Source organism: Centroberyx gerrardi, chromosome 19, assembly GCF_048128805.1.
Source record: "Centroberyx gerrardi isolate f3 chromosome 19, fCenGer3.hap1.cur.20231027, whole genome shotgun sequence".
In the NCBI taxonomy this organism is placed as follows: Eukaryota; Metazoa; Chordata; class Actinopteri; order Beryciformes; family Berycidae; genus Centroberyx; species Centroberyx gerrardi.
The window spans coordinates 7,869,674-7,877,500 of record NC_136015.1 but is presented as its reverse complement, the minus strand read 5'-3'; positions in this window follow the sequence as shown (position 1 = coordinate 7,877,500).

Here is a 7,827-nt window from a genome sequence, read left to right as displayed (position 1 = left end):
CATTCAGGGTCAGTGTTTTGCTGTCTATCAGGAAGAGAGCAAGGACAATACAAAAGTTGGTGTTACATAACCAAGTGAGAAACACAACACTGTCAGGTGTGACTCAATCAGATAAGACGGCATCAAGTGTGTGTGTGCGCGAGTGCACGTGCACACACACACACACACACACAGATCACTGACTAGGCCTTTCTTTGCATGATTCATATTGCATTATCAGTACCATGACGATACTCATGAATCGTCATCCCCCCCTGCTATTTGTGTGTTTGTGTTTACCACATGTAATGACTGTGTGTTTGCACTTAGGCCTGTATGCATTATTGAGTCAACACACACAAACACACACACACACACGCACACTCTCATGCCCAGAGCCGCACAATGAGGGATAAGCGAGTTGAGGCCTAATCCAGCCTGGAGACACTGTTTTATAACTTTTCCACTGTGTGTCTGTGTGTGTGTCTGTGTGTGTGTGTGTGTGTGTGTGTGTGTGTGTGTGTGTGTGAGTGTGATGTATGCATCTAGAGCTAAGTGCAGACCATCACTTATTGATGCATGTGAGTGTGCGTCTATAGGGAGGGACTGGGTTGAATGAGTTCATCCATCTGACAGGATGAGGGGAGTCTCTCTCTCTCTCTCTCTCTCTCTCTCTCTCTCTCTCTCTCTCTCTCTCTCTCTCTCTCTCTCTCTCTCTCTCTCTCTCTCTCTCTCTCTCTCTGTGTGTCACCCTGTCTGGCTCCTGTAGCCGCCGCTATGAAAGAAAGCGACGGAAGGACGGAGAGAGAAAGAGAGATGATTTGATGTGAAGAGCCTTTAGGGAAGTGTCATAGGTGCGGAGTATGCATCGGCCCCCGTATATAGTCTCTCTTTCTTCTCTCTCTTTCTTCTTCTCTGTCTCTCTCTCTCTCCCTGCTGCATATTTCCTGCCTGGTTATATAATGCGGGGGCCGCTCTGTGTTTTTTTCCCCTCCTCTCCCCTCCCCAATCCAGAGCATGACATGTCTTCCTGTTTTTCCAGCAACCCAGTGAACTCTTTTCCCAGGGCAACGCTTGCGAGGGCACAAACACACACACACACACAAACACACACACACGCGCGCGCAGACAGTGCTTGTTGTGACTTATTGGAAGTAATGTACTGTGTACATTCAGAAGGCAGGCTTATTTTAGACAAAGCAAATTCTGCTTACCCTCAGTATATTGTGTCTGGTGGGCTACATAAATGTCATTGCCCCACTCCTCACACTCCATTTTCTCTCTCTCACTGCCTTCATATCATATCACACCCCCCTCCCCCCCCCCTCCTGTGCATCTCCCCTCTCTCCTCGGTGTTATGGACACACTCGTTTATCTGTCTGTCCAGCCGTTTTCACCTTTTCTCTCCCTCCAGTGCCAAAACCACAGGGAGGAAATGGGTGTGCCACCCCATAAAAGACTAACAATGTTGGTTGACTGCCTGTTTCTTGTGTGCAGGCATGTGTGTGTACTCCTTTTTTTTTTTACTGCCTGTGTGTGCACACGTGACAGTGTGTGCATAGGGAGCATATTGTACTTTCTGCAATGTATAGTGTGTGAGAGAAAGAGGGAGTGTCTCTGTGTCTGTGTGTGTCTGTGCGTGTGTGTGTGTGTGTGTCTCCATTGTCAGTGACTAAAGCGCTGGAGCCGGCTTTTTCCCGCCAGTGCAGTGCTTTGTGGGAGGGGTTTTGGCTGGGTGTAGCAGCAACAAAGAGCCACAGCTTCCCGCCCAATATGCAAATAGACCCAGAGTGGGCGGGGCAGGGAGCCGCCCACTCTGCAGCGTTTAACTCTTTCAATGCCACTGTGGAAGTCAACAAAGAGCAGGCAGTCTGTGTGTGTGTGTGTGTGTGTGTGTGTGTGTGTATTTGTTCTTTTACTTCTGTCCTTATGTGGACCACATGTCCTCACAAGGATAGAAAGATGAAGGAAATCATTTTACTGGTTCCACACTTCTAAAAGGGGCTAGTTTAGGGTTAGGACTTATGTTTTGGGTAAAGATTAGAATTCAGAATTGGGTTTAGGTTAAGGTTAAAGTAGTTTTCTTTAGATTGTCCCATTGATCAACTTACCTGTTAAGTGATAAGACTTAGACCCCAAAATCATGCGTCCCCAGTAGATCTTTCACTCTGATGCTTCATGCTAACTCTTTAGCACACATATGTGATAGTAGGCGACTAGCATTATCTCCAAAGTGAGAAAAATGGAACTTGTAGTAGCTCTAAAGCTAAATAGTATTTTTAAATGATATGTGGCTAAGTCTGTAGTCTAGTCTTTAGTGTTGGAGATTGATCAAAAGTTAACACAAAATATTACAAAAATAACCTAGTGTTTTGAACTACCAGGGACTACTTGTTTTGTTTCTGCAGGAAGTAAATGTGGTTAAATGTGGCTACTTTAGCTATATTGAGTTAATGATAAAAAGTCTTACTCTGGATAATGCTAGTGGCCTAACATCACTCAACATAGTGTATGCTAAAGAGTTAGCATGGAGCATCTACTGGGGACACATGGATGATTTTGGTGTCTATGTTCTCATCACTCAACAGGTTTTGTATCTTCCAAAAACTTGGTGCAATACTTTAGGGTGTTAGAGGGCTTAGAGAATGTAGTCAATGTGTCAATGGAAGGTCCTCACAGGTGCAGTAGGCCTAATACAGACGTGTGTGTGTCTGTGTATGTACGCTTGTGTGTAAAAGCACATGGCTCACTCATGTTTTAGGTATGTTACGCAACCCAGCGTAACTTTAGATGCTTAACTGAAAGAACATGTAGGCCAATAGCAGCTGTTACACACACGCGCACGCATACACGCATGCACACACACACCCTTGACCCCGTCTCAAACAAAGAGCCCTGTGATGAAGAAGTCATATGCTTCAACATGCTACGAAGTAGGCAGGATGGGGTCTTAACATGGTCTCATGCCTCACACATTGTCAAATATCACACTCTGTGTACTCATACGCTCATGTACAACATAGTTTCTCTGTTACAAAATGGCCATAGTAGTGTATTTCATGTGTCCTGCACGTCAAATTCATCAACATGATTTATGATAAGCATTCCTTCCATACAGTATGCAGCGGACGGCAGGCGTACAACATGAACGGTATTTGATCCAAGTCATACAAGTTGTTATATAATGTGTTCTATTGATTCTTCCACAAGCATGCAATAGGCTTTTTCTGCTGAAACTGGTAGCCATGTGCTTAGATGATGTATTATGCGCTGGGAATCATTTTTCAAGTCCAATATGAGCAAATTTATACAGAAAGTTGCTACGTGCTTTGTTTTTTAAATTTGAAGAGTTTACGAATGTGAAGATTAGATTAAAAGCAGACTTTCTAAATACTTTTGGCATGCAAGTTTCAGATTTTCAATCTTAAATCCCAGTGTTTCAGCAGCTTTCAAAGCTCACTGAGAAAGAAAGAGGGTATATCACTATGCTAACATTGATAATGATGATGTACCCAACCCTCCCTACTGCAGTAAGCCGTCTGGTTTTCAAGTGGTTACATGCATGGCTCAGGTGTGTTTTGCATGGGCACATTTGCATTTGTGGGAATTCTTCGGAGCCGCGCTGGTGGCCGCACACACACACACACACACACACTCACACACACATTCACAGTCTTGTATTTCTATACCACTGAAAACCTTCTATTAACTAGATTCTATAATTCCTAACCCTAACCCAACTCTATCCCTAATGACACAAAATAACCCAACATCAAAGTACAGCTAGTCAAAAAGTCCTCAGTCCTCACAAGTAAGTACAATTACACACTCAGACACACACAGAAATGCTGGTTGTCACAGTTGGCTATCATATTCACACAGAGCAGGTTGTGTGGAGCAGCGGTTGGTAACTGGCACTAGAGCTGATTTACATTACAGCCTGCTAGAACAATGTCTGCTGATACGGTGGATGTTTAAATAGGAGTGGTGTTTATCAGTTAGGTGTGTGGCAGGGAGACAAAGACAGAGAGAGAGACTGTTTATAATTGTGTGTGTGGGCCGGCTCAAACTTCTGTGAAAGGCGGGAGGGGCGGAGGCGAGTGGAGGGAAACCACTTTTGAATGAGTATCGCACCGCTGTTTGCCTGATAAGGTGTTCCCTCGTCGGGGCGGTTAACGGTTAATGGCTGATCCGTTTGGCCGAGCCCTGCGGCGGCGGGGCTTAGAGAGGGAAGGCAGCGAACCCAGCGGAGCGAGGAGGGAATTTGCAAAACATTCCAGGGGAACTTTTGGATTATCTGAGCTGCCTTCAACTGTTGGAGGCGTCCAACTGAAGGGAAAATCCCCCTCCTTGCGACATTGTTTTCGATCACCTGCCTCTCAGACTTCATCAGAATTTGAAGCTGTTTTGTGCTTCATATTGTGTGAGGAACAAGGAAAGGAGACAAATAAATGAGAGGGGGAGAGAGAGAGAGAGAGAGAGAGAAGAATAATGCAACTCTGAATTTGAATGCATGCCGTATAAGGGAAGTAGAGTGGGAAGTTGGTTCTTTATTTATTACACGACGGTTGAGAATTAAAGCCAAACCAGATCCATGGACCGTTGGTACATATGAGACACACACACAGACACAAAGACCCCCCCCCCCCCCCCCCCCCTTTCTTTCGAACAATGAGATATTTGCCTACTATCTTTACAATTTAACATCCAAATCAGCCTTGATTCAGGAGCATCTGTGCCTTCCCCTCTCTCTATATAGGCTGTGGCAGCGTTACCCTATAAGATGGTACATGTGTGGCTGCCTGCTGCTCTCTTTTCCATATATAACTTCTCACACTCTCTCTTGTGTCCCCCTGCCCTACTTTACACCTTCCACCACTCACACACACACTGTAAAACACAGTCAGACGGACCTTACAGTGGAGGGGACTGGGCGACTGCAGCCTCCCCAGTTATCTGTTAACCCCTCCAAGAGGTTTCATAACAGTTATACTTTGTATCTGGCTCGCAGCGCACGTATGGATTTGACTTGAATAAAACATAATTGATCTTTAAGCGTTGTGCCATTCTTCTTTAGTTAGGAAGACAGATTAATTCCGTCATCGAAGCAATATTTGATTTCACATTTCGGCCAGGTAATCAATAGGTCTTCTTGGGCTGGGGTGAAGCAAAATATCTTTTATTGTTTCAGCTCTCTAAGACCAGAAAAAGAAGAATACTGCTATTGAAAGTAGATTACTGGCTTATGTGTATCTTAATTGGAGGGAGTGGTAGTCTCTCTGAATATGATCTTTTGCTGTCCCCTTGTGGTGAGATGGGCAACATGCTGCTGGACCAGACATGACGATGAGCAATGTAGTATGAAAGGTTTCAGTCATAAGCCTAACTGACATGTACTGTCAAAACCTTTGTGTGGCACTATTTTAAAGATGGATGACAGGGCCAGCTCCACTGACAGCACTGTTTGAAGCCTTGTTCAATTCAATCAAATAGGTCTATAATGTGTGAGACCAACTTCACCATCTCAGTGGGGATGTTTTACTACGCAAACCACAAAGCAAATTAGGCCAAAAAAAATGATACATACTATAGTGTTATCAATAGTACAATGTGTATGCATGTTTTACAGTTCAGAGGTCACAAGGTCAATTCAGCACTCATCTTCCTGGTTGCCATCATTAAACAATGTCTGAATAAGTGTTAATATACTAAAGCCAGTACTGTCATATTTAATAATGGGTGGTGGTGGCCTAGAGGTTAGAGAACTGGGCTTGCAGAAGGTCAATGGTTTGAATCCCTGGACCGGCTGGGAGAGCATGAGTGGGGAAATTGAATAAACAGCGCTCTTCATTCTCTCAGAAACTACTGCCAAGGTGCTCTTGAGCAAGGCAGCTGCTCCAGCTGCGTTGTACTGGACCGCTCTCAGGTGTGAATGAGTGCAGCAGTGTGAATGTGAAGCAGCGTGTTGCTGCAAAGTCAACTTTCTCCGGATAAATTAAGGTTAAACTTAAATTAGAGTTAAATTAAAGTATTAACGTAAGGTTAAATTGAAGTTAAATTAATTGTAAATTAAGGTTAAATAAGAATCTGTCACACTTTCGATATTACACATCTGTGTTAGTTACTGTGTTGACTGGCTGCTAAGTGGCATGGGAGCCATTCACTGACACAGAACACCATTGGTTGAATGTAATAAATGACAAGTTTATTGTTGCACAAAATGTACAAAATAACAAGCAAATGGACAGCCCCTCCCCCCCAGTCCCTCCCCACCCTCTGGTTCATTCGCCATTATGAAGTTGGATTTCTGAAACCTATGACTACGGCAACTCCGATGGTCCAAGCCAAACGCATGGTAATTCTGAGAGACAACACATACCCAATTTCAGCGTCACTGAACAATTAAAAATGAATAAAAACACCTTATTTACACATCTTTGTCAGAACTTTTACAACATGCCATCTATATATTTATACAGAATATGCTTGTGCACATACCCCTGTATAGAAAATATATTATAAGATCAAATTAAGTTAGACTAAGGGCTATAGACATCCAAAGTACAGCACTTCTTTTTAATCTCCTTTGAATCTTTTTTTTTTGTTGTAATTTTCATTTTTAATACCCACTTAATCAATGACTTAATTCTTTATCTGCCTCGTACTAAAAGAAAGAACGCTAGTTGACTGTATGCAGTTGTTTGTGTTTTTCCTCGAGGACCCAAGCTGGCCTTGTGGATGCCTGATGAGAAAAGCCTCACTTATTTACACTGGAACACTCTGATCTCTCCCTGCAATGTGTGTGTGTGTGTGTGTGATATGTGTTTTTATTTTACTGCCTTTTGATCTCTGTCTGTGTGTGTATGTGTGTGTGTATGTGTGTGTGTGTGTGTCATTTCAAGGCCTGATATTTACTTGAAGTGATGATCTTGCCAAGCAGTGATACATCCCCCTCACCCCCGCCCCTCCCCTGCCCCCCCCCCCTCCCCCCCCCCCCCCTCCACTGAGTCCCGGTCCCGGCTTGATGACGCAATTAAGAGCGTAAACCAATCAGCTTTGGCACTGGGTGAAGAAGTTAAGTGTGCTGTGGTTTTCCCAGAATGCCTCTCTTCTTCAGTGTTTTCTCTGGTTCCTCCCCTGTCTCTACACACTCAGTCATTCTTCTATTTGCTCCCTCGCTTGTGCACTAATCTGAAATCACAAGGCAAAAGCAGACATGGGTGCAGACGGTCGCGACCACGCTCTCGCTATTTAAGATTTAGCATTAGTGCGGCAAAAGGGATGAATACAACTTTTCCTGTTCGTCTCCTATATTTGTCCTGCGTCAGTCGTAGCCAAATGATATCTTTAACAAGCTATTACTGTGATGTCTAAACCACATTAGCACCAATGGAGAGAGAGAGTGAACGACGTTGTTCAAGTAAAGCCAAACTACTCACGAGATGTCATGTGCTGGAACATATACAGCGTCGAGGGCACACTACGAGGACGGATGTTGTGCCGAGGGGCGGGAAAAAACCACATATCCCAACGGATGAGGGGCGGGAGGGGCACGTGTGTGTGTGTGTGTGTGTGTGTGATGATGAGGAAGAGGCGTAAAATGGGAGGCATTCTAAAAAGTCTACTGTGGCTTTAATCTCCTCCTCGCCTCCCGGTCCCCTCGGCTGCACCGAAAGAAGGAAACGGGCCCCGGTGGAAGCAAATCTCCGGACGTGCATCCATCACATTGCTTTCGGGTTCACCTGCGGGGTTGAGAGCGGTGCAGCCGGAGGAGAGGGAGAGAGAGAGTGAGAGAGAGAGATAGAGAGAGAGAGACCAGGGCTCAGATCCCCAAAAAACTAGATGCCC